The sequence below is a fragment of the Heptranchias perlo genome, unplaced genomic scaffold (assembly GCF_035084215.1).
Source record: "Heptranchias perlo isolate sHepPer1 unplaced genomic scaffold, sHepPer1.hap1 HAP1_SCAFFOLD_55, whole genome shotgun sequence".
NCBI lineage: Eukaryota > Metazoa > Chordata > Chondrichthyes > Hexanchiformes > Hexanchidae > Heptranchias > Heptranchias perlo.
Genome location: NW_027139570.1, coordinates 3,421,791 through 3,446,321, shown reverse-complemented (window position 1 = coordinate 3,446,321; position 24,531 = coordinate 3,421,791). Strand labels below are relative to the sequence as shown.

The following is a 24,531-nucleotide window of genomic DNA, read 5'->3' as shown; positions in this document are numbered from 1 at the left end:
GGGCATTCTCAAGGGGGAGGGTGAGCAGGCAGAGGTCGTGGTCCACATTGGGACCAACGACATAGGTAGGAAGGGAGATGAGGTCCTGCATCAAGAATTTAGGGAGCTAGGTAGCAGATTGAAGAGCAGGACCTCAAAGGTTGTAATCTCTGGATTACTCCCAGTGCCACGGGCTAGTGAGTATAGAAATAGAAGGATAGAACAGATGAATGCGTGGCTAAAGAGTTGGTGCAGGAGGGAGGGTTTCAGTTTCCTGGATCATTGGGCCTGCTTCTGTGGAAGGTGGGACTTGGACAAGTCGGATGGGTTGCACCTGAACCAGAACGTGACAAATATCCTTGCGGGGAGGTTTGCTCGCACTGTTGGGTGGGGGGGTTTAAACTAACTTGGCAGGGGGATGGGATACAGAGTGGAGCTACAATAGGGGGAGATGTGCAGCGAAATATAGAGAAAGAAACAAGTCAGCTTGGAAGACAGGGCAAATATGTAAGGGCAAGGCTGGATGGCATCTATTTTAATGCAAGGAGTCTTGCGAATAAGGTGGATGAACTGAAGGTGTTGATAAACACATGGGAGTATGATATTGTTGCTGTCACAGAGACATGGTTGAGGGATGGGCAAGATTGGCAGCTAAATATTCCGGGGTACAGAATCTTCAGGCGAGACAGAGTGGGAGGTATAAGAGGAGGGGGGGTCGCAATATTAATTAAAGAATCAATTACTGCCATAAGGAGGGATGATATATTAGCAGGTTCCTCTAATGAGGACATATGGGTGGAGCTTAAAAACAAAACGGGGGCAAGCACTTTGATGGGAGTGTACTATAGGCCCCCAAACAGTCAGGGGGAGATAGAGGAACAGATATGTAGGCAAATCTCAGAAAATTGTGCAAATAATAGGGTAATAATAGTGGGGGATTTCAACTTCCCCAATATTAACTGGGATACTCAGAGTGTAAAAGGCATAGAGGGTACAAAATTCTTAACGTGCATCCAGGGGAGCTTTTTGAGCCAGCATGTAGAAAGTCCTACAAGAGAGGGGGCGGTACTGGATGTAATTCGAGGGAATGTGGCCGGCCAAGTGGAAGAAGTGCTCGTCGGTGAGCACTTTGGTGACAGTGACCATAATTCGGTGAGATTTAAGGTGGTCATGGAAAAGGACAGGGAGGGGCCGGAAATAAAGGTTCTAAATTGGGGGAAGGCCGATTTTAATAGGATAAGGCAGGATCTGGCCAAAATGGACTGGGATCAGCTGCTTGTAGGAAAATCCGCATCGGAGCAATGGGAGTCTTTCAGAAGGGAGATTGAGACCATACAATGGCAACATGTTCCCGTATAGGTCAAGGGTGGTTCCAAGAACTCCAGGGAACCTTGGATGTCAGGGGATATACGAGAATGGATTAGGTAAAAAAGGAGGGCTTTTGGCAGATACAAAAGGCTAAAGACGGAGGAAGCCCTAGAGGAGTACAAAAATTGCAGGGGGATACTTAAAAAAGAAATTAGGAGATCAAGGAGGGGCCATGAAATAACACTGGCGAGCAAAATAAAGGAAAATCCTAAGATGTTTTATAAGTATATTAAGGGTAAGAGGATGACTAGGGAAAAAATAGGGCCCATTAGGGACAAAAATGGCAATCTGTGTGTGGAGCCGGCAGATGTAGGAGGGGTTCTAAATGAAATTTTTGCATCTGTTTTCACTATGGAGAAGGACGATGTAGACAGAGAAATAAGGCAGGGGGACTGTGATATACTCGAACATATTAACATAGAGCGGGAGGAGGTATTGGCGGTTTTAGCAGGCCTAAAAATGGTTAAATCCCCAGGCCCGGACGAAATGTATCCCAGGCTGCTGTGTGAGGCAAAGGAGGAGATTGCGATGGCTCTAACACATATATTCAGAACCTCTCTGGCCACAGGGGATGTGCCAGAGGACTGGAGAACCGCTAATGTAGTACCATTATTCAATTGGTTGGTCAGATGGGCGGAACAGTGGCAAATGGAATTTAACCCGGAAAAGTGCGAGGTGATGCACTTTGGAGGGACTGACAAGGCAAGGGAATACACAATGAATGGGAGGACCCTAGGAAAGACAGAGGGTCAGAGGGATCTTGGTGTGCAAGTTCACAGATCCCTGAAGGCGGCGGAACAAGTAGATAAGGTGGTAAAGAAGGCATATGGGATACTTGCCTTTATTAGCCGAGGCATAGAATATAAGAGCAAGGAGGTTATGATGGAGCTGTATAAAACACTGGTTAGGCCACAGCTGGAGTACTGTGTGCAGTTCTGGTCGCCACACTACAGGAAGGATGTGATCGCTTTGGAGAGGGTGCAGAGGAGATTCACCAGGATGTTACCAGGGCTGGAGCGCTTCAGCTATGAAGAGAGACTGGGAAGATTGGGTTTGTTTTCCTTGGAGAAGAGGAGGCTGAGGGGGGACATGATTGAGGTGTACAAAATTATGAGGGGCACAGATAGGATGGATACTAAGGAGCTTTTTCCCTTCGTTGAGGGTTCTATAACAAGGGGACATAGATTCAAGGTAAAAGGCGGGAGGTTTAGAGGGGATTTGAGAAAGAACTTTTTCACCCAGAGGGTGGTTGGAGTCTGGAACTCGCTGCCTGAAAGGGTTGTTGAGGCAGGAACCCTCACAACATTCAAGAAGCATTTGGATGAGCACTTGAAATGCCATAGCATACAAGGCTACGGACCAAATACTGGAATATGGGATTAGAGTAGACAGGGCTGATGGCCGGCGCGGACACGATGGGTCGAAGGGCCTCTCTCCGTGCTGTATAACTCTATGACTCTAAGGGGAGTAGGGAAAAACCGGGGAACTGCAGGCCAGTGAGCCTAACATCAGTGGTAGGAAAATTATTGGAACAAATTCTGAAGGACAAAATTAGTCTCCACTTGGAGAAGCAAGGATTAATCAGGGATAGTCAACATGGCTTTGACAAGGGAAGATCATGTCTGACTAATTTGATTGATTTTTTTGAGGGGGTGACTAGGCGTGTGGATGAGGGTAACGCAGTGGATGTGGTATACATGGATTTCAGTAAGGCCTTCGATAAAGTCCCGCACAGGAGACTGGCCAAGAAGGTACGAGCCCATAGAATCCAGGCATGCCTTGGCACTTTGGATACAAAACTGGCTTAGTGGCAGAAGGCAGAGGGTGATGGTCGAAGGTTGTTTTTGTGACTGGAAGCCTGTGGCCAGTGGGGTACCACAGGGATCGGTACTGGGTCCCTTGCTGTTTGTGGTCTACATTAACGACTTGGATATGAATGTAAAAGGTATGATCAGTAAGTTCGCTGATGATACAAAAATTGGTAGGGTGGTAAATAGCGACGAGGATAGCCTCAGTCTGCAGGACGATATAGTTGGGTTGGTCAGATGGGCGGAACAGTGGCAAATGGAATTTAACCCGGAAAAGTGCGAGGTGATGCACTTTGGAGGGACTAACAAGGCAAGGGAATACACAATGAATGGGCGGACCCTAGGCAAGACAGGGGGTCAGAGGGATCTTGGTGTGCAAGTTCACAGATCCCTGAAGGCTGCGGAACAGGTAGATAAGGTGGTAAAGAAGGCATATGGGATACTTGCCTTTATTCGCCGAGGCATAGAATATAAGAGCAAGGAGGTTATGATGGAGCTGTATAAAACACTGGTTAGGCCACAGCTGGAGTACTGTGTGCAGTTCTGGTCGCCACACTGCAGGAAGGATGTGATCGCTTTGGAGAGGGTGCAGAGGAGATTCACCAGGATGTTACCAGGGCTGGAGCGCTTCAACTATGATGAGAGACTAGGAAGATTGGGTTTGTTTTCCTTGGAGCAGAGGAGGCTGAGGGGGGACATGATTGAGGTGTACAAAATTATGAGGGGCACAGATAGGATGGATACTAAGGAGCTTTTTCCCTTCGTTGAGGGTTCCATAACAAGGGGACATAGATTCAAGGTAAAAGGCGGGAGGTTTAGAGGGGATTTGAGAAATAACTTTTTCACCCAGAGTGTGGTTGGTGTCTGGACCTCACTGCCTGAAAGGGTTGTGGAGGCAGGAACCCTCACAACATTCAAGAAGCATTTGGATGAGCACTTGAAATGCCATAGCATACAAGGCTACGGACCAAATGCTGGAATATGGGATTAGATTGGACAGGGCTTGATGGCCGGCGCGGACACGATGGGCCGAAGGGCCTCTATCCGGGCTGTATAACTCTATGACTCTATGACTCTATGACATGGAGCAGCTTTCAGATGGACGTTGATAAAACCACCGCCTCTCTTGATCCTTCCAATATCTTTTTGTTGTCAGACCCACATTTTTTTGAGATGAGCACAATTTCGTCAAGTTAAAAATTGTGAACTCATGACCTTTGGTCCCACAATCTCCACATGCTTGCCACGGATTCCATCCCCACCCCTGGTTTTTTGAATGGTGAGTCGCTCACCAATTACTGAAGTCCTTGCTGACCTGCTCTGGATTCCGGTCTCATAATCGTGTAGTTTATTTTTATTCTTCCTTAAAATTAAATCCATCAGGGCCTCACCCCTCCTTATCTCTGTCACCTCCTCCAGTCCCATAGCCGCTCCTAAACACTCTGCTCTTCCACCTCTGGTCGCTTGTGCATGCGTAGTCCATTTGCCCAACTTTAGGCATTCGTGCTTTCAGCCATATCCGCACACCTGAATGCCCTGCCTAAGCCCATCCATCTCCCTCTTCCTCTTTCAAGTGTCAGCCGTTGCTCAGTGGTAGTAGTCTCGCCTCTGAGAATATGAATGTTGTGATTTCAAGTCTCACTCCAGAAACTTGAAAACATAATACAGGCTGATGTTGCAGTGCAGTACTGAGAGAGCGCAGTACTGTCGGAGGGGCAATAGTCAGGGTGTGCTGCACTGTCAGAGGGTCAGTTTTGAGAGAGTGCAGTGCTTTCGGAGGGCCAATAATGAGGGCGTGTTGCAATGTCAGACGGGCAGTAATGAGGGAGCGCTGTGCTGTTGGAGGGTCAGTCCTGAAGGAGCACAGTAGTGTCAGAGGTGCTGACTTTTTTTGGATATGTTAAACCGAGGGCCCATCTGCCCTCTCAGGTAGATGTAAAAATCCCCCAGCAATATTCAAAAAAGTGCAGGGGAGTTCTCCCTGTTGTCCTGGCCAATGATTGTCCATCAACCAACATTACTGAAATTGATTTTCTGGTCATTTATCTCAGTGAAGTGTGTGGGATCTTGCTGTGTGCAAATTGGCTGTCGCGTTTCCTACATTACCACAGTGATTATACTTCACAGTGTACTTCATTGACTGTTTTGGGATGTCCTGAGGTCTTGAAAGACGCTATATAAATGCAAGTTACTTCCTTCTTTCAGACCTCCCATGAAACCCATCTCTTGCTCCAAGCTTTTGTCATCCCTCCGAATATCTCTTTATTTTGGGCCTTCTTTCGGGCACTATCGGGTCCTACTCTCCTCTGCCAAAACTGCTCACTATTTCTATTCCTGGAATGCAAAGATAATCCCCGTCTTCTCTTCTCCACGACAAACCATCTTCAGAAACCCCTCTCCTCAGCCACCTCCACCCTCACCTCCAACGAAAAGTGCGAGGATTGAGACCATCCGTTCAGCTGCCTCCCTTCCTCTAGCCCACCAAGCCAAACTTCCCTTACGACTCCCCCATGCCATAGCCCTGAATTCACATCTTACTCTTGTTTCTCTCCTGTCTCCCCTCACAGCCTTTCCAAGCTCGTCTTGAACATAAGACCCACCTCCTGCTCCCTCGACTCTATTCCCAATAAACTGCTCACCACCCAACTTCCCTTCCTGGGCCCCATTTTAGCTGATATTGTTTACGGTTCCCTCTCTTCAGGTACTGTCCTCCTCCCCTTCAAATCCGCCGTCATCAAATCCTCCTCAAAAAACCCAACCTTGACCCTCTGTCCTTGCAAATTACCGTCCCATCTCCAAACTCGCTTTCCTCTCCAAAGTCCTTGAACGTGTTGTAGCCTCTCAAATCCGTGCCTATCTTTCCCGCAACCTCATGTTTGAATCCCTCCAATCAGGTTTCCTCCCCTGCCGCAGTACTGAAACGGCCCTTATCAAAGTCACAAATGACATCCTATGTGACGGTGACGATGGTGAAATATCCCTCCTCACCCTTCTAGACCTGTCTGCAGCCTTTGACACGGTTGACCACACCATCCTACTCCAACGCCTCTCCTCCATCGTCCAGCTGGGTGGGACTGCTCTCTCCTGGTCCCATTCTTATCTATCCAGTTATAGCCAGACTATCACCTGCAATGGCTTCTCTTCCCACTCCGGCACCGTTATCTCTGGAGTCCCCGAAGGATCCATCCTTGACCCCCTCCTTTTTCTCATCTACACGCTGCCCCTCGGCGACATCATCCGATACCACAATGTCAGATTCCACATGTACACTGACGACACCCAGCTCTACCTCACACCCACCTCCCTCGTCCCCTCCAGTGTCTCTCATTTATCACATTGCTTGTCTGACATCCAGGACTGGATGAGCAAAAGTTTCCTCCGAAGACCAAAGCCATTGTGTTTGGTCCCCGCTGCAAACTCCATTCCCTAGCCACCGACTCCATCCCTCTCCCTGGCCACTGTCTGAGGATGAACCGGTCTGCTCACAACCTCGGCGACCTGAGATGAGTTTCGGACCACATTTCTGCTCCATCACCAAGACGGCCTGTTTCCACCTCCGTAACATCGCCCGTCTCCGCTCCTACCTCAGCTCACCAGCTCCTTAAACCCTCATCCATGCCCTTGTTACCTCTAGATTTGACTATTCCAATGCCCTCCTCGCCGGTCTCCTAGCTTCCACCCTCAATATACTTTACCTCATCCAAAACCCTGCTGCCCGTATCCTAACTCGCACCAATTCCCGTTCACCCAGCACCCCTGTGCTCACTAACTTACATTGGCTCCTTCTTTGCAAATCCCTCTATGCCCTCGCCCCTCTCTATCTCTGTAACTTCCTCCAGCCCTGCAACCCTCAGAGATCTCGGCGCTCCTCCAATTCTGGCCTCTTGTGCATCCCTGGTTTTAATCACTCCACCATTGGAGGCCGTGCCTTTAGCTGCCTAGGCCCTAAACTGCAATTCCCTCGCTAAACTTCGCCGCCTCTCTCCTCCTTTAAGACGCTCCTTAGAATCTACCTCTTTGAACAAGCTTTTGGTCAGCTGCCCTAATATCTCCTTATGTGGCTCTATGTCAACTATTGTTTGATAATCGCTCCTATGAAGCACCTTTGGACCTTTTACTCCGTTCAAGGCGCGATATAAATGCAAGGTGTTGTTGTTGACCATGGCTGATCTGTATCTTAATTCTATCTACCTGCCTTGGTTCCAGGCCCTTTAATCACCTTGCCTAACAAAACTCTATCGTTCTCAGTGTTGAAATTATCAATTGACCCCCAGCCTCAACAGCTTTCCTCGATTCCCTCTACTCTTTGTGTGAAGAAGTGCTTCCTGACATCATCCCTGACCGGTTCAGCTCTAATTTTAAGGTCATGGCCCCTTGTTCTGGGCTCTCTCTCTACCCCAATCAAATCCTTTAATCATCTTAAACACCTCAATTAGATCACCCCTTAATCTCCTACACTCACGTGAATACAAGACGAGTCTATGCAACCTGTCCTTACAATTTAAACCTTTTAGTCCAGGTATCATTCTGGTGAATCTGTGCTTCACCCCCTCCAAGACCAATATATCCTTCCTGAGGTGCGATGCCCAGAACTGAACGCAGTACTCCAGATGGTGCTTAACCAGAGCTCTGTCAAGCTGTAACATAACTTCTATCTCTTTATATTCCAGCCACAGAGATAAAGGCCGTTATTCCAATATCCTTTCAAATCATTTTTTGTAACTGTCCACTCGCTTTTATTGATTTCTGCACTTGGACCGTAAATCTCCCTGCTCATCCACAGTTCCGATCTTCTCACCATTTGGAACATTTTCTGATCTATCTTCCTTAGGTCCATAGGGGATAACCTCACACTTTCCCACATTGAACTCTATCTGCCACAGTTTTGCCCACTCACTTAATCTATCTATGGCCCTTTGCAACTTTCTGCTCCCATCTACACTATTTACTGTGCCACCTAACTTAGTGTCATCAGCAAACTTAGATATACAGCGATTCCTTCATCCAAGTCATTTATAAATATAGTGAAAAGCCGTGGTCGCATTACAGCTCAGTGGGGGGCACCACTCGTCACATCCTGCCAATTTGAGTATATATCCATTATTCCTATTCTATGTCTCCTACCTACTAATCAATTCCCCATTCAATCCAATAGGATGCCTCCAATTCCATGTGCTCTCATTTAACAGTCCCTTATATGGAACCTTGTCGAATGTTATCAGCATGATCTGTAAAAACTCCCACCAAACTCCTGTCTGCTGGGGGAGTGAGGCCTTCACATTGAGCAGCCTCCCACCTCGCTTTTTTTCTGAAAACTCTCCAAGCCAGGCCAACCCGGCAATTGACTTGTGGGCTCCTTCAAATATGTTGCCCCATGAACGGGCTCTGCAAGATCATGCGGGGAGCTATAACCATTTTTCTGAGGCTGAATTTGATAAATCTTCAGCATTGACTATTTTACATAATTTGAGATGTAAGGTTGGTTTAGTGAGAGCGCATTTCATTCAACGAGAACGCGTGAGAGTGACGTCATTGGAGGCGGTGTCGCTCAGGGAGCCGTAGCTTTTTAACATGCGCTGAGAGTGATGTCATCGAATGGCCCGGCGCATGGGACGTCACGCGTTGAACGAAAACCGGAAGTGCCCAAACCTGTCACTAATCACTCCCATCAAACTAAAGAACAAACGAACGTAAGAGATAGGAGCAGGAGTAGGCCATACGGTCCCTCGAGCCTGCTCCGCCATTGAATAAGATCATGGCTGATCTTCAACCTCAACTCCACTTTCCTGCTCGAACCCCACATCCCTTGATTCCCCTCGAGTCCAAATATCTACCAATCTCAGTTTTGAATATATTCAATGACTCAGTATCCACAGCCCTATGGGTTAGAGAATTCCAAATATTCACGACCCTCTGCGTGAAGAAACTCCTCCTACTCTCAGTCTTAAATGGCCGACCCCTTATCCTGAGACTATTTCCCTCTAGTTCTAGACTCTCCAGCCATGCGAAACATCTCAGCATCTACTCTTTCAAGCCTTCTCAGAATCTTATATGTTTCAATGTGAACACCTTTCATTTTCAAAAGTCCAGAGAGCATAGGCCCATTCTACTCAATCTCTCCTCACAGGACAACCCTCTCATCAAAGGAATTAATCTGGTGAAACATCGTTGCACCGCCTCTAAGGCAAATATATCCTTCCTTAAGTAAGGAGGCCAAAACTGCACACAGTACTCCAAATGCGGTCTCACAAAGACCTGTTCAATTACATCAAGAGTTTCTTACTCTTGAACTCCAACAGCCTTGAAATAAAGGCCTACATACCATTTCCCTTCCTAATTGCTTGCTGTGCCTGCTTGTTAACTTTCTGTGTGTCGTGCACAAGGACACCCAAATCCTTTTCAACACCAACATTTAATAGTTTCTCACCATTTGAATAATATTCTGTTTCTCTATTCATCCTACCAAAGTGAATAATCTCACATTTCCCCACATTATACTCCATCTGCCACATTCTTGCCCACTCATCCAACCTGTCTATATCTCTTTGCAGACTCTTTGCGTCCTCCTCACAGCTTACTTTCCCACCCAGCTTTGTATCGTCAGCAAATGCTTATGAAAACCCAAATACACGACTTCCACTGGATCCCCTTCATTTTACCCTGCAAGTTAATTCCTCAAAAATTTCTGATCGATATGTCAAACACGGTTTCGTTTTCATAAAACGATTTGACTTTCCCTAATCACATTATGGTTTTCCATGTGTCTAAGTGAGGAAAGCGTCATCCAGGTCGGAGGAGGAGAGTAGAAGAACGTGATCTGGGACTAACGAGGAGAGGAGGGGAATGTGATCCCGGTCTATGGAGGAGAGGAGGGGAATGTGATCCGGGTCTAATAGGGAGAGGAGGAGAATGTGATCCGGGTCTAAGGGGGAGAGGAGGAGAATGTGATCCGGGTCTAATAGGGAGAGGAGGAGAATGTGATCCGGGTCTAAGGGGGAGAGGAGGAGAATGTGCTACGGGTCTAAGGAGGAGAGGAGGGGAATGTGATCCGGGTCTAACGGGGAGAGGAGGGGAATGTGATCCGGGTGTAAGGGGGAGAGGAAGGGAATGCGATCCGGGTCTAAGGGGGAGAGGAGGGGAATGTGATCCGGGTCTAAGTGGGAGAGGAGTAGAATGTGATCCGGGTCTAAGGGAGAGAGGAGGAGAATGTGATCCGGGTCTAAGGGAGAGAGAAGGAGAATGTGATCCGGGTCTAAGGAGGAGAGGAGGAGTAGAATGTGATCCTGGTCTAAGGAGGAGAGGAGGGGAATGTGATCCGGGTCTAAGGGAGAGAGAAGGAGAATGTGATCGGGGTCTAAGGAGGAGAGGAGGAGTAGAATGTGATCCTGGTCTAAGGGGGAGAGGAGGGGAATGTGATCCGGGTCTAAGTGGGAGAGGAGTAGAATGTGATCCGGGTCTAAGGGAGAGAGGAGGAGAATGTGATCCGGGTCTAAGGGAGAGAGAAGGAGAATGTGATCTGGGTCTAAGGAGGAGAGGAGGAGTAGAATGTGATCCAGGTCTAAGGAGGAGAGGAGGAGAATATGATTCAGGTTTCAGGGGAAGAGGAGGGGAATGTGATCCGTGTCTAAGGGGGAGCGGAGGAGAATGTGATCCGGGTCTAAGGGGGAGAGGAGGGGAATGCGATCCGGGTCTAAGGGGGAGAGGAGGAGAATGTGATCCGGGTCTAAGGGGGAGAGGAGGAGAATGTGATACGGGTCTAAGGAGGAGAGGAGGGGAATGCGATCCGGGTCTAAGGGGGAGAGGAGGGGAATGCGATCCGGGTCTAAGTGGGAGAGGAGGAGAACGTGATCCGGGTCTAAGTGGGAGAGGAGGAGAACGTGATCCGGGTCTAAGGAGGAGAGGAGGGGAATGCGATCCGGGTCTAAGGGGGAGAGGAGGGGAATGCGATCCGGGTCTAAGGGGGAGAGTAGGGGAATGCGATCCGGGTCTAAGTGGGAGAGGAGGAGAACGTGATCCGGGTCTAAGGAGGAGAGGAGGGGAATGCGATCCGGGTCTAAGTGGGAGAGGAGGAGAACGTGATCCGGGTCTAAGGAGGAGAGGAGGAGAATGTGATCCGGGTCTAAGGGAGAGAGAAGGAGAATGTGATCCGGGTCTAAGGAGGAGCGGAGGAGAATGTGATCCTGGTCTAAGGGGGAGAGGAGGGGCATGTGATTCCAGTCTAATGGAGAGAGGAAGAGAATGTGATCCTGGACTAAGGAGGAGAGGAGGAGAATGTGATTCAGGTCTAAGGGGGAGAGGAGGGGAATGTGATACGGGTCTAAGGAGGAGAGGAGAAGAATGTGATCCAGGTCTAAGGAGGAGAGGAGGAGAATATGTTCCAGGTCTAAGGAGGAGAGAAGGAGAATGTAATCCAGGTCTAAGGAGGAGAGGAGGGGGATGTGATCCCGGTCTGAGGGGGAGATGAGGGGAATGTGATCCTGGTCTAAGGGGGAGAGGAGGGGAATGTCATCCGGGTCTAAGGAGGAGAGGAGGAGAAGGGTCCAGAGGGTCAATTTTTTCACTCAAAGGGTGGTGAGTGTCTGGAACGAGCTGCTAGGGGCAGTAGTAGAGGCGGGTACAATTTGTCTTTTAAAAAGCATTTGGACAGTTACATGGGTAAGATGGGTATAGAGGGTTATGGGCCAAGTGCAGGCAATTGGGACGAGCTTAGTGGTATAAACTGGGCGACATGGACATGTTGGGCCGAAGGGCCTGTTTCCATGTTGTAACTTCTATGATTCTATGATTCTATGAATGTGATCCAGGTCTAAGGAGGAGAGGAGGGGAATGTGATCCAGGTCTAAGGGGGAGAGGAGGGGAATGTGAACCGGGTCTAAGGGGGAGAGGAGGGGAATGTGATCCAGGTCTAAGGGGGAGAGGAGGGGAATGTGATCCAGGTCTAAGGGGGAGAGGAGGGGAATGTGATCCGGGTCTAAGGGGGAGAGGAGGGGAATGTGATCCAGGTCTAAGGGGGAGAGGAGGGGAATGTGATCCAGGTCTAAGGGGGAGAGGAGGGGAATGTGATGCAGATCTAAGGGGGAGAGGAGGGGAATGTGATCCAGGTCTAAGGGGGAGAGGAGGAGAATGTGATCCAGGTCTAAGGGGGAGAGGAGGAGAATGTGATCCCGGTCTAATGAGGAGAGGAAGGAGAATGTGATACCGGTCTAAGGAGGAGAGGAGGGGAATGTGATCCGGGTGTAAGGAGGAGAGGAGGGGAATGTGATCCCGGTCGAAGGAGGAGAGGAGGGTAATGTGATCCTGAACATGATCAGATGTAAGTTACTGGGCCATCACATCTAAAAGAAACAAACTGTTTCCCTTCACATTAATGGATGGTGACGAATAATCTATTTGCCTTCCTTGTTTGAGGCAGCTCCCAGCCAATACCATTACTCTGCAATCCTCACAAATCCCAATTGTCAACTGTTTGCCATCGTCCAGCACAAGAGCATCAGCCACTCGAGGTGCATGGAGGAACAACGGGGAGAGAAGGAGCAAGTGATCCAGGATGCATGGTGTTCAGGAAATATAGGGAGGGAAATAAAGGAGGGGATGGCAGTATTGATTAAGGAGAATATTGCAATGCTGGAGAGAGAGGATTTCCTGGCGAGTCAAAGACATAATCTATCTGGTTGGAGTTAAGAAATAAAAGAGGTGCCATTAAACTACTTGATGTATTCTATAGGCCACCAACTAGTGGGAAGGAGATAGAGGAGCAAATTTGCAGGGAAATTACAGAGAGGTGCAAAAGCCATAGAGTAGTGACTTCAACAATCCAAATATAGACTGGGATAATAATAATAATAATAATAGGGACACAGAGGGGGACAATTTTTTGTAATGTGTTCAGGATAACGTTAGTGACCAGTATGTTCACTCCAACCCCCAAAGAAGAAGGAGGCATTGCTGGACTTGGTTCTTGGGAATGAGGCGGGCAAAGTGGAGCATGTGTCAGTGGGGGAGCATTTAGCGAACAGCGATCATAGTATCATAAGGCTTAGAATAGCTTTGGAAAAGGACACGGACCACTTTAAAGTAAAAGTACTCAATTGGAGGAGGGCCAATTTCAGTGGGATCAGAACAGCTCTGACCCGGGTAAATTGGAATCAAAGATTGACAAGCAAAACTGTAATTGAACAGTGGGCGGCCTTTGAGGAGGAGATGTTTCGGGTGCAGTCTAGGTACATTCCCTCGAGGCAGAAAGGTAGGGCAACTAAAGCCAGAGCTCCCTGGATGACAAAAGAGATAGAGAGCAAGATGAAATGGTAAAAGGGCGTATGGTAAATGTCAGGTTAGTAACACAAGTGAGAACCAGGCAGAATATAGAAAGTTCAGAGGGGATGTGAAAAAGGAAATAAGAGGGGCAAAGATAGAACAGGTGAATAGACTGGCAGCCAACATAAAAGGGGATCCAAAAGTCTTCTAGAGGCATGTAAAGAGTAAACAGGTAGTAAGAGGAGGGGTGGGACCGATTAGGGACCATAAAGGAGATCTACACATGGCGGCAGAGAGGATGGCCGAGGTACAAAATAAGTATTTTGCATCTGTCTTTACCAAGGAAGAAGATGCTGCCACAGTCTCAGTAAAGGAAGAAATAGTTGAGATACTCGATGGGCTAAAAATTAATAAAGAAGAAATACTTGAAAGGCCAGCTGTACTTAAAGTTAATAAGTCACCCGGTCCGGATGGGATGCATCCTACGTTGCTGAAGGAAGTAAGGGTGGAAATTGCGTTGGTACTGACCATAATCTTCCAAACATCCATAGATACGGGAGTGGTGCCAAAGGGCTGGAGAATTGCAAATGATACACCCTGGATCAAAAAAGGGTGTAAGGATAAATCCAACAACATAGACCAGCCAGTTTCACCTCAGTGGTGGGGAAATTTTTAGAATCGATAGTCCGGAACAGAATTAATAGTCACTTGGACGAGTTTGGATTGATTAGGGAAAGCCAGCACGGGTTTGTTGAAGGCTAATCGTGTTTAACTAACCTGATAGAGTTTTCTGATGAGGAAACAGAGAAGGTAGATGAGGGCAATGTAGTTGATGTGGTGTATATGGACTTTCAAAGGGCGGCTGATAAAGTGCCGCACGGTAGGCTTATCATCAAGATTCCGGCCCATGGAATAAAGGGGGCAATAGCAACATGGATACAGAATTGGCTAAGGGTCAGGAAACAGAGAGTCGTGGTGAATGGTTGTTTTTTGGACTGGAAGGAGGTGTACAGTGGTGTTCCCCAGGGGTCAGTGCTGGGATCACCGCTTTTCTTGATATATATTTGTGAATTGGACTTGGGTGTACAGGGCACAATTTCAAAATGTACAGATGACACTAAACTTGGAAGGGTAGTAAAAAGTGAGGAGGATAGTGATAGACTTCAAGAGGAAAAAGACAGGCTGGTGGCATGGGCGGTCACGTGGCAGATGAAATGTAACGACACTGTTGCATCACTGGGACACTGTGGGATCAGTGGGACACTGTGGCTATTTTGTTTAAGATGGCCGCAATTTTGTTTCAGGTTCATGGCGTTAGAGGAGAAACTTGTTCACCAATTCTATGTCGTGTATAAATATATAATATATATAAACGTTATTTTTATACATAAGTTGTTGTTGTCTATAAAGACTGTCTCACAATCTTTTACATGGGTGCAGTTTGGACACTGTGATCACTGGGTGCACTGTCGAATCATTGGGTGCACTGTGGAATCACTGGGTGCACTGTGGATCATTGGGACACTGTGAACCGTTAGTGTACTATCACTGAATGCATTGTTGGATCACTGGGTCACTCTGCGATCACTGTGGGATCACTGGATGCACTGTGGATCACTGGGACACTGTGATTCACAGGGACACTCTGGGACCAATGGGTGCACTGTGCATCACTGGGTGTAATTTGCATCACTGGGTGCACTGTGCATCACTGGGGCACTATCACTGGGTGCACTGTTAGATGGCTGGGTCACTCTGCGAACACTGTGTGATCACTGGATGCACTGTGGATCATTGGGACACTGTGGATCACTGGGATACTCTGAGATTACGATGCGATCACTGGGTGCACTGGGGCGCTGTCTCTGGGTGCACTGTAGGATCACTGGGCAACTCTGCAATCACTGTGGGATCACTGGGACACTGCGGATCATTGTTGCACTATCACTGGGTGCACTGTTGGATCACTGGGGGTCTGAAATCACTGGGTGCACTGTGAAATCACTGGGTGCATTGTAGGACCACTGGGTCACTCTGCGATCACTGTGGGATCAGAGTGTACACCGTGGATCACTGGGACACTGTGAATGACTGCTACACTATAACTGGATGCACTTTGGGATCACTGGGTCACTCTGCGATCAATGTGGGATCACTCGGTGCACTGTGGATCAATGGGACACTGTGGGAACACTGTGGGATATTTATTTATCCAGTTGGGCCGAAAGGCCCCTGTTTCTCTTCTACACAATCGAAGTCTTTCTGTGCCGTGCGTATTCTATACAATATTTCTATAAAGATATATTATATTGTATTATAGATACAAGAAGTAGTTGTTGTAAAATAGAAATAGCAATCGGGCCGAATGGCCTCTGTACTGCGTTGTACTGTACATTCGATGTTAAATATATATAAATATATTTATGATTATACATTGTGTTGTATGTTCGACTCCAGAAGTTGTTGTTGTCAAATAAGAAATTCAGGGGAACTTCTTTACCCAGATGGGCTGAATGGCCTGTTTCTGTGCCGTGCTGTATTCTATGTAAAATATACACATAAAGATGTGGACGGTGTTAAATTCGATAACCCCCGAATCCGGGCGCGGGGGTCGATTAACCCCCACGTGATTAACCTGCACCCGGTCGTTGAGATGCCGACAGTCCGTGAGATTGGTGCTGCCTGGTGATTTACCTGATTCCTGCGAGCTGCGCTGTTGATCGGCTTCTCACCAGCAGGGGGGCGATATTGCGTGAGTGGTTCGCACCTCTGAAAGGCAGGCTGCACCTCTTAAAGGCAGTCTGCAACTCACAAAGTCAAACATTTGATTCAGATACAGACCTCCGGGGTCATTTTTTCTCGTACACTTTTGATTGGCAGCTTCTTTTTAATTAAACAGACCATTGCTTAAAATGACTGGCTCCCAGTCTTTGTTTTGAAGCCATTTATCAGCCTGTCTTTCACAAACTGGTGAGTCTGTTTGGAATCTCTGAGAATGTTAATCAAGTCGACAGCTCCCATAGTTTGTGAGAAAAAGACAACAAAGAACCAGGATGTTCGAAAGTTCGGTCACAGTTTCGTATAGTGTTAGTGAATTATTGATTATTTTCTTTTCCAATCAGGATCTGTTTGAGCTTTACTGTAAAACTGTTGTCTTACTGATATTAGTTGTTTATTCTCTTAATGTTTCATCAATTTGTTTGTCAGTTAAAGTCTAAAACAAGGTCCAGTGTAGTGTGACTCTGTCACCCTCTGAAGAGCAGGCACTATTAGGCACTGGATAGAACGAGTCGGCTTAGATAATCTGAAGGGGTTTCAGCGTTCATTACCTGGAGCCCTTCAAGTGTTACATTGATATCAGGAAAAAGGGAAACACTGAGACGTTGGGAGTGAAGCCTCACCTAGCAGAGGAGCTGCTTTTTCAAGCTTAGAAATACAGCTGGTTTTAAATCAGCAAAATTTCACTTCACTAAAGCAGCAAAATGGCATCTATCTCTGAACTGTCACCACGATCTGAAAAACACAGACATTTTACTGATCGGGCAATAATGATCTTGTACAAAAAGTACACATTAAAAATCAATACTAATCTTTTTAAAATAACGATCTGATATAAAGCATTCTCCAATAAACAAAAGCACCAATCATTCCCAGGACATTAAGAGATTATGTGAGTGGGTAAAACTGTGGCAAATGGAGTTCAATGTGGGGAAATGTGAGGTCATCCACTTCGGATCTGAGAAAGATAGATCAGAGTGTTTTCTAAATGGTGAGGAGCTCGGAACTGTGGAGGAGCAGAGAGATTTCGGGGTCCAAGTACAGAAATCATTAAAAGCTAGTGGACAGTGACAAAAAGAAATAAAAAGGCTAATCGAATGTCAGCCTTCATTTCAAGAGGGCTGGAATATAAAGGGGTGGATGTTATGTTCCAGCTGTACAGAGCTCTGGTTAGAGCCCATCTGGAGGACTGCATTCAGTTCTGGGCACTGCACCTCAGGAAGGATATATTGGCCTTGGAAGGGCTGCAGCGCAGATTCACCAGAATGATCTCGGGGCTAAAAGGTTTAAATTATGAGGACAGGTTGAATAGACTCGCCTTGTATTCCCCTGAATAAAGAAGATTAAGGCGTGATTGAATTGAGGTGTTTAAGATGATGAAAGGAGTTGATAGGGTAGATAGAGAGAAACTACTTCCTCTTTTGCGGGAGTCTAGAACAAAGGGGCATAACCTTAAAATTAGAGCTCGGCTGTTCAGGGGTGATGTCAGGAAGCACTTCTTCACAAAAGGGTAATGGAAATCTGGAACTCTCTCCCACAAAAGTCTGTTGAGGCTGGGGGTCAACCCGAAATTTCAAAACGGAGATTGATAGATTTTTGTTAGGCAAGGTTATTAGGGATTCTGGAACCAAGGCGGGTAGATGGAGTTAAGTTACAGATCAGGCATGATCTCATTGAATGGCGGAACAGGTTGAGGAGCTGAATGGACTCCTCTTGTTCCTATGTAACATGCGCGAGGGGCTGAATGGCGTCCAGATCCTGTATAACAGTCTCGAAGGGCTGAATGGCCTCCTCCTGGTCCAGTGCAACAAGCTCGAGAGGCTTAATGGCCGAGTCCTATTCCAGTGTAATAGGCTCGAGGTGCTGAATGTCCTTCAGTTCCCGTATAACACGCTCGAGGGGCTGAATGGCCTGCTGCTGTTCCTATGTAACAGGCTTGAGGGGCTGATTGGCCTCCAGGTCTGGTGTAATGGGCTCGGGGGCTGAATGGCCTCCTCCTGTTCCTATGTAACAGGCTTGAGTGTCTGACTGGCCATCAGATCTGGTGTAAGGTGTTCGAGGGGCTGAATGGCCTCCTCCTGTTGCTATCTGACAGGCTTGAAGGGTTGATTGGAGTCTAGTTCCTGTATAACAGGCTCGAAGGGCTGAATGGCCTTCAGTTCCCAGATAACAGGATCGAGGGGCTGAATGGCCTCCTCCTTTTGCTATTTGACAGGCTTGAAGTGTTGATTGGCCTCAAGTTCCTGTATAACAGACTCGAAGGGCTGAATAGCCTCCTCCTGATTCTATGTAACAGGCTTGAGAGGATGATCGGCCTCCAGTAACGATGTAACGGGCTTGAGGGGCTGAATGGCCTCCTCCTTTTCCTGTGTAACAGCCTTCAGAGGCTGAATGACCTTCAGTTCCCATATAAGAGGCTTGAGGAGCTCAATGACCTCCTTCTGTTCCTGTCGAACAGCCGTGAAGGGCTTACAGCCATTTCGTCCACGATGTCCGGCGAACTTGCTACCATTTTGTCTAAAAATTAGACCGGACCTTTCAGGAGCGAGATTAGAAAACATTCCTACACACAAAGTGTAGTAGAAGTTTGAACTCGCTTCCGCAAATGACAATTGATACGAGCTCAATTGCTGAATTTAGATCTGAGATAGATAGCTTTTTGGCAACCAAAGGTATTAAGGGATAAGGGCCAAAGGCAGGTATATGGAGTTAGATCACAGATCAGCCATGATCTTATCAAATGGCGGAGCAGGAACGAGGGGCTGAATGGCCTACTCCTGTTCCTATGTTCCAATGATATTGTTTATATGGAATTCCGACAGGCATTTGATAAGGTTCCACACAAGAGACTGTTGGCAAAAATGAAAGCGCATGGAACTTGAAGCAATGTATTGACATGGGTGGAGAATTGGTTAGGACATAGGAGACAGAGAGTAGGGATAATGGGTACATACTCCAATTGGCAGGATGCGACTAGTGGTGTCCCCCGGGGATCTGTAACTGGGGTCTCAGCTTGTCACCATATTTATCAATGACTTAGATCAAGTAACAGAGAGTCTTGTATCCAAGTTTGCTGATGACACTAAGTTAGGAGGTACAGTAAGTAGTGTGGATGCGAGTGGAAAGTTGCAAAGGGACATTAATAGATTAAGTGAGTGGGCAAAACTATGGCAGATGGAGTTCAATGTGCCACATTGGACCTATGGTCAGGGTATTTTCCAAATGGTAAGAAGCGAGGAACTGTGGAGAAGCAGAGAGAATTAACGGTTCATTTCCATGAATCAGGAAAAGCTAACGGACGGGTCCAAAAATAATTGAAAAGTCCAGCGGAATGTTAGCCTTTATCTCAGGGGGCTGGAATATAAAGAAGTGGAAGTTATGTTCCAGTTATATAAAGCTCTGGTGGGACTGTGTCTGGAGTAACTGCGTTCAGTTTTGGACACTGCACCTCAGGAAGGATAGATTGGCCTTGGAGGGGGTGCAGAGCAGATTCACCAGAATGTTACCGGGGCTAAAAAGGTTAAATTATGAGGACAGGCTGCATAGACTAGGCTCGTATTCCCTCGAGTAGAGAAGATTGAGGGGCAGTCTGAGCGAGGTGTTTAACATGGTTAAATGATTCGATAGAATAAAGAGAGAAAATTAATTTCCTCTGGGGAATCAAAAACGAGTGGGACATAACCATAAAGTTAGAAACATGCAATTAAGCTTCGAAATCAGGAAGCACTTTTTCACACAAAGGGTAGCAGAAGTCTGGAATTCTGTCCCCCAAAAGGCTGTGGATGCTGGGGGTCAATTGAAGCTTTCAAGACTGAGATCGATCGATTTTTGTTGGGTCAGGGTATCGAGGGATAGGGTGCAAAGGCGGGTAAATGGATTTGAGGTACAGATCATCTCTGATCTAATTGAAGGGCGGAACAGGTTCAAGGGGCTGAATGGCCTCCTCGTGTTCCCAATGGAAATGTTGAGAATATGCTTTGTTGAGGCTGTGACGTCAGGGTCAACCCCTGTCCAAACAAGGCAGGCCACATTTGGGAGTTTAATAACTTTAAAATGAACATTTTTCTTTTGTGACTGATGCAACTTCGATCAATTGAATAGTTATGAAAGAAAATCAATGCAGTCATTCTAACTTCTGGCTGACAACGAAAGCTGCGGTTTCTGTAGTGTAGTGGTTATCACGTTTGCTTTACACGCGAAAGGTCCCTGGTTCAATCCCAGACAGCAGCATTATTTTGGGGCAAACTTATTTTTTCTCTGGGAAATAGCCGGTCCTGTCAAATTTAACACAAATTCGTGGTCTCACGAGCATTGAACATTTAAAACCGAGCCCTTAAAAATGCAGTGTGTAAAATGAGAAGGGATGAAAAGTTCATCGCACAAAAGAAATTATTAAAGTTTTCCAACTTCCCTCAGTAGCCTTTTATTCTGCAAAATAACGTTATCGGTTAATTTATGGTGATGAAAACAATGATTGTTTTTTTTTCTTCCCACCGACTTTGAGTTAGTTCATGCGATTAATACAACGTGTGTTCAAAAGTTGCTTCTCTGACCGGGAATCGAACCCGGGCCGCGACGGTGAAAGCGCCAAATCCTAACCACTAGACCACCAGGGAGCGCTGTTAACCGGTTTGTCAAATGTAACATGGATTTCTCTTTCTCTGTGATTCAGCTTTTAATTCTGTTTTGCTCCTGATTGCGGATATTCCTGTGATTAAATCGGAAAAAAGTACAATAGTCTCAAGAAAACCCGGGGAGGTGGCATCCCGCTCACCGAGCCTTTACAGCAGCATTTATTTATCTTGCCAAACACTGGAGTGAGTGAAAATTTCTCCGCGGGGGTTTCAGTGTGGTTAGGATGGTCGAGCGGTTTAAGGCGCTGGGTCCAGATCGCAACCTTCCTTGGAGGCGTTAGTTCGAGTCCCATGTTTGAAATTGGTTATTTTGACACCTATTTTATTTGTCGCTGGAGCTGCAGTTGATTTTTCGGCCCAGTTGATTTGCTCTTCCCGCAATAATCAACCCGGCCTCCGTCCTCGGCAAGTTTTGACGCCCACCGGCTCATCCCAAAACCGAGCTTTAAACGAAAATATGCTGGAAACACAAGGCGGTCATTCAACAACTATGGAGAGAGCAGGCACTTGGGGAAATGTACCAAAGGAACAGGAGGAGACCATTCAGCCCCTCGAGCCCGCTCCGCCATTTGATATGATCATGGCTGATCTGCGATCTGACTCCATATACCTGCATTTAGCCCATATCCCTCAATACCTTCGGTTGACAAAAAGCTATCTATCTCAGATTTAAATTAGCAATTAAGCTAGAGTCAATTGCCGTTTGCGGAAGAGAGTTTCAAACTTCTATCCCCCTTTGTGTGTAGAAATGTTTTCTAATCTCACTCCTTAAAGGTCTGGCTTTAATTTTCAGACTGTGCCCCCTAGTCCTAGAATCCGCAACCAGCGGAAATAGTTTCTCTCTATCCAGAAAATGTCAATGACACAGTCAATGAAAGGTGCAGTTCTCGAAGGCGGCTCACCAGCACCTTCTCAAGAGCTATTAGGGATGGGCAATAAATGCTGACCTGGCCATTGACACCCACATCCCATGAATGAAGACAAAAAAAGTCGCCTGCATGGCCGAGTAATTTCCTGCTGCTGAACGACGGGAAGAATGAAACCATCGGCTTCAGTCCTTTGAACGAACTGTATACACTTGCCGTCGAGCTCAATCCCCACTTGGTCCTCTGCCCCGAATATCCAATGCATCAGAAAATCCTCCATAACATAGTATTACAGCATGGAAACATCATAGAAGGAGGCCATTCGGCCCATCGTGCCTGTGCCAACACTTTGAAAGAGCTATCTAATTAGACCCGCTCCCCTTCCCTTTCCCCATAGCCCAGCAAAATTTTCCCCTTAAAGTATTTACCCAGTTCCCCTTTGAATGTTATTATTGAATCTGTTTCCACCACCCTTTCAGGCAGTGCATTCCAGATCATGATAACTCGCTGCGTAAAAACATTCTCCTCATCTCACCTCTGTTGCCAATTACCTTAAATCTGTGTCCTCTGGTTGCCATCCTTTCTGGCACTGGAAATAGTTTCTCCTGATTTATTCTATCAAAACCGTTCATGAGTTCAAACACCTTTGTTAAATCTCCCCTCAATCGTCTCCGCTCTAAGGAGAACAGCCCCAGCTTCTCCAGTCACTTCAGCTCACTGAAATCCCTCATCCCTGGCACCATTCTAGTAAATCACCTCTGCACCCTCTCCAAGGCCTTGACATCCTTCCTAAAGTGTGGTGGGCAGAATTGTGTGGTGGCCAGCTGGGGCTTAACCATTGATTTATAAAGGTTTAGCATAAGTTCCTTGCTTTTGTACTCTATGCCTCTATTAATAAAATCAACGATTCCGAACAGTTTTTTTCTCAATCTATTCAAATTGTCCTGCCACCATCAAAGATTGGTGTACGTATAGTCCCAGGTCGCTCTGTTCCCGCATCCCTTTAAAATTGCACCATTTAGTTTAAAGAGCTGGCACAGGCACGATGGGCCGAATGGCCTCCTGTGATTCGATGATTCTATATTTTTGATTACACCTCTATGAAGCGCTTTGGGATATCACCCAAAATTGGGAATCAGTAGTTCACTTTCTCCCTTAACACTTCCATCTGTCCTGGGCTGGAATAAATCAATGTTTTCATGGTGTAATGGTTATCATGTTAGCCCCACATGTGAAAAATTCCCCGTTTAATCCCGGGTCAGAAACAATTTGCTGGAACTTGCTCCTCACAAACCTCCATGCGCGAGCTTTCTCTCGTGTAAATTGGGCTGCAATCCTTTCATATTCAACAACGGCTGCACCAGATTCCTGGTCTCATAACCACTGAACACTTTTAAGCAGACTCCTAAAATAAAGTGCGTAAAATTAGAAGGGATAAAAGTCAGAAAAGTTAGTGTAGTTTCGACAGTCACTCGGCAAACTTGTTAGCATATCGTTCAGTGCGAAACAGAACGTTGTGAGTTTATTAATGGTAATTTTAAAATCATCTCAGAGACTTGAAACAGTTTCTCCTTATTTGCTCTATCAAAACCTTTCATAATTTTGAACACCTCTATCAAATCTCCCCTTAACCTTCTCTGCTCTCAGGGGATAATCCCGGTTTCTCCATTCTCGCCACATAACTGAAGTCCCTCATCCCTGTTACCATTCTAGTAAATCTCCTCTGCACCCTCTCCAAGGCCTTGACATCTTTCCTAAAGTGCGGTGCCCAGAATTGAACACAATACTCCAGCTGCAGCCTAACCAGTGTTTTATAAATGTTTTGCATAACTTTGTTGCTTTTGTACTCTATGTCTTTATTAATAAAGTCCATTTCACCAGGCTGTCTGTGTCCTCCTGAAGTCTGATACTATCCACCACATTGTTTACTACATTCCCGAGTTTCGTGTCATCTGCAAACTTTGAAATTATACCCTGTATCCCCAAATCCAGCTCATTAATGTGTGTATCAAAAATGAAAACATTTTGCAGTGTGACTTGTGTGATTTTAAGCCTAGTTCATGTGACATCTTCTCATAATTTAACGCATTGCACCCTGGTAACAATCTGGTGAATCTTTGCTGCACTCCTTCCAAGGCCAATATATCCTTTCAGATTCAAAGGGTATAAACTTGAAATGAGCGTCACTGTGGATCAGTTTTCGCTCAGTCAAAGTTATCTTTTGAATGAAATCAAAGAAAGCGCTTTTAAAGAATAAGGAAGCAGCCACTATCGCCCCTTTTGACAAGCCTATTTTGTGGCACTTTATCAAACGCCTTTTGAAAGGCCACATACATAACATCAACCACATTGTCCTCATCAGCCCTCTCTGTTAACTCATCACAAAACTCAATCACGATTTCCCTTTAACAAATCCACAGTGGCGTTCTATTATCAATCCACACTTGTCCAAATAACTATTAATTTTGTCCCAGATTATCATTTCGAAAAGCTTCCCACCACCGTGGTTAAACTGACTGGCCTGTAGTTGCTGGGTTTATCCTTACACCCTTTTTTGAACAAGGGTGTAACACCTGCAATTCTCCAGTTCACTGGCACCAAACCCTGTATCTAAGGAGGATTGAAAGATTATGGCCAGGACCTCTGCAATTTACACCCTTACTTCCTCAGCAACCTAGGATGCATCCCATTCGGACCAGGTGACTTTAAGTGCAGCCAGCCTTTCTTGTATCTCCTCTTGAACAATTTTCACCCAATCCAGTATCTCAACTACCTCCATTTTTATTGTGATTTAGGCAGCATTTTCATCCTCGGTAAACACAGATGCAAAATACTCATTTAGTA

The 24,531-nt window shown here is 46.4% G+C and overlaps 2 non-coding genes across 2 annotated transcripts; one reads left to right on the top strand and one right to left on the bottom strand.

The window, feature by feature from the left end:
• The first annotated feature begins 20,338 nt into the window (after positions 1–20,338).
• Positions 20,339–20,417, top strand: trnav-uac (transfer RNA valine (anticodon UAC)). The gene has a single exon. It is a non-coding gene; the product is annotated as a tRNA-Val (tRNA).
• A 314-nt stretch (positions 20,418–20,731) lies between these two features.
• Positions 20,732–20,803, bottom strand: trnae-uuc (transfer RNA glutamic acid (anticodon UUC)). The gene has a single exon. It is a non-coding gene; the product is annotated as a tRNA-Glu (tRNA).
• Between the last annotated feature and the right edge of the window lie 3,728 nt (positions 20,804–24,531).